Genomic DNA, 3,392 nt, shown 5'->3' with positions numbered 1-3,392 from the left:
CAGGAAGACACCCTGCCAACCATATCTTTTGTCTCCCCAGTGGCACTTTGAAAATTAAATGCCCACACACTCCTCTGAGGCTTTAGTCTAGTGCCATTTCCACAACCTTAGCTCTTTAAGGCAAATCATGCAGTCCTCACTTAGGTACCAATCTTGCAAACACTTATGCTGGTGAGTAATTTTTCTCCTGCAAGTAGGTCAACAGGACTATTTTGTGAGCAAAGTCACTCCCCATGCATGTGTGCGTGTGTGTAGGATTGGGAATTTAGTTTGCTCTGTCCAGGCTCAGACCAAACCTCGCAATGAAATGAGCAGTTTGTGTACAAGCTGGGGGCTCAGTTTTAAGTTTAGATCCTGCCTTTAGTAACAGTTGGCGCCGGCAGCAATTCAAGAGTGAATTTTGCCTCTCGGAGTCACAGCTAAGTAATCTGCTACTGGTCTTCACAAATAGTTGCACGTGCTGCTTGGAACATGCTTCCCATAAACATTTGTGCTGCTAACACTCGATGGCTGCCATGTACACAGCAGGAGCACAGAAGCAGCAAACACATTAAAAATGCAAATGAATCATTACATTTTGTGCTATTCACCCAGCTCTAGCCATAAGGCCATTAACAAGCTGAACTCTGCTTCACACCACGCTGGACCATCTCCAAATACAGTAAAAGAGGAAGAAAATCTGTCCCCCCCACACTAACATAAATCTAGCATCACGCTCCTGAAGCCAAAGGAGCAACCAGTGTAAGTAAGGGAGAATCAGGACTCGCGTGGCGTGAATTTTGCCTTTTCCAACAACGCAGACACAGCAGACTCACTCTCCTTTGCCGGGTTATTCTGCTGCTCAAACATCCTGGCTCCTTGGTCTCCTGGGGCTGAATGGGAAATTTCAGTGTCATATTACAGATAGACTTAAAAGAGTAATCAGATTAAGAAAATAAGTATGGCCAGACTGGGTCAGACCAATGCTCAATCTAGCCCAGCATCCTGGCTTCCTACAATGGCCAGTGTCAGATGCTTCAGAGGGAATAAACAGAACAGGGCAATTATCAAGTGATCCATCCCCTCTCATTCCATCCCATCTTCTGGTAGTAAGAACTTTAGAGCCACTTGGCACATAGGTTGCATCCCTAACTATCTTGGCTACTAGCCATTGGTGGACCTATCGTCCATGAATTTATCTAATTCTTTTCCCAACGCTTGTCCCTTGGTTCTGGGATTAAATATCAAGGCCCTGCAGCAAAGTACACTATAGCCATATCTGTGATAACTACTGTAATGTACACGCCACATGACACAGGGAGCGCGGCAACCATATTACTGTGCAAGATGGTATTTCATTCAATCCGAAGCAAGGGCCAGCCAGAAATGACTGTCTTTTAAAGTGATGGGGCTAATTTGAAATTGGTTCAAAAACATCGCTGCTGCTAAACTGCATTGCAATTTCTCTCATGGCCAAATTCTAACATTTGGGCCAATTCTTCAGTGGGTGTAAAACGTGCCACTGGAGTTGATGCAGCTGTACTGATCTACACTGGTGGTGGACCTGGCTTTAATTATTTATACATCAGTGTAAATCCTCTGACTTCAGTAAAACGATTCCAGCTTTACCTTGGTATAATAGAGATCAGTATCTGGCCCCAGAAGGATAGTTAAGTTCTGTAAGATACAGCTAATGGTTATATCACCACCAGTTCTGTCCTCTGGCTGTTTTATGGGAACATTTTCTTTGTGGTTTGTAGATTTTTCTAGCACTAAAAAGAAAAGAAAAGACAAAATCTGCCTAAAATTCTCACTGCACGAAAACACCTTGCTGCAGAAATGTCTATTTGCAATCAAAGAAGCATCCCTCTGCTTGAGGATCGGCTGGATGTTCTGAGTGGGAGACAACCCAAAAGGGTGGCTTGCCATTAGATGATGATGAGAGCTTAATGCTGTGTAGTCTTACTTCCATTTCTACCAAGCAGTGCCAGCTCCCTTTAGAAAAGACTAATATTTTTTCCAGGAATATATTTAGCAATAATGTTTGCACTCCTTTATCCTGGATCTTTCAGTTTTAACTGTCTTTGGGTCTGTTGATTTATTTGGAGCTGTTTAATTTTCACTATTTTCTTTGGTATGCAGTGATGGCTCAATGCAAAATAACACGTGTCTTCTCCCACTAGTGAATGGTCTGACTATAGGGTGAAAGCCTGACCCCATTGGAGTTTGCCATTGATTTCAATTGGGCCAGGATTAGACCTGTAAAGTTATTCAAATCTGTGCAGCATTAAGCCCCCAATTCCTTATTAATGAAGCTGAGCAATTAACTGATTTTTCAGCTCAGCCTCTGAACACAGCTTGACACGACTCGACATGGATTCACAAAATGTTTCAGTCGAGCCAAATCTGCATTTTTGGTGGGAAAAAAGAAATTCACCCACAAAATTTCACCCAAGTTCTACTTATTAATGGCTAAATTAAGGGGTGGCACTAGTAAGGGGTGGAGCATTGGAAGGAATTCAGCCTCAGAAAAGCACAGAGCCCACTAGAGATTCCTGGTTGCGCTGCAGGGACGGCCATCTGCCACGCTACTGCAGCTTTCCAAAGCAGGCAGAGAGCCACAGGTTTTGAATAATGCTTTTATTCAACTGTTATGGGTAGGGTGACCAGATACCAAATGTAAAAAAGTGGGATGGGAGTAATAGATGCCTATATAAGAAAAAAAACCCAAAATTGGGACTGTCCCTATACAATCAGGGCACCTGGTCACCCTTGTTATGGGAAAAGTTTGAGAAGCACAAAAGTAAGTAGGCACCAAGCTCCTACTGACTCTCATTGGGTATCTCACTGCACTTCGTGCCTTTCGAGATCTCCCTCTTGCAGCAAGGCGATGACTCACTGGCACAGCGCCTCCTACTGGCTGTCTCGGGAATTAGCTCTTTCCAGCCCGGAGCTCCCTCTGCAAGCCTGTGTCTTGCCCGCCGCTGGCCCCGTGTCCCTCTCAGACTCCGGTGCCCTTTGCCCAGGGGTTCTGTCCACCACAGTACCCCCTAGCTCTGGGTCTCCCCTCCCAGGGGAACCCCCAACCCTCTAAACCCACCTTGCCTCAGTGGTACTGCCAGTCATCATCTAGCCTCTGCTCCCTGGGGCTAAGTGCAGTCTGTAAACCACTCACCATGAGCAAGGAGGTTTGGACCTGCTGCCTTTGCCTACCCTGGGCTGCCTCTCTGCAGCCCCAGTACCTAATTTGTGTGCCCTATTTAAGGCCTGCAGCCTGGGGGTTTTCTAGGCTGGAGCTCCCTCTGCCCTTCCCCAGCCCCGCTCCACCTCAGGTACCGTTCTCAACTCCCAGGCAGCCAGGCCCTTCTCTCTCAAGAGGTGAGAGAGAGAGAGTGTCTGTGCTGGCTTCTGGC

Source organism: Gopherus flavomarginatus, chromosome 22 (assembly GCF_025201925.1).
Source record: "Gopherus flavomarginatus isolate rGopFla2 chromosome 22, rGopFla2.mat.asm, whole genome shotgun sequence".
NCBI lineage: Eukaryota > Metazoa > Chordata > Testudines > Testudinidae > Gopherus > Gopherus flavomarginatus.
This window is presented reverse-complemented; position numbering follows the sequence as displayed.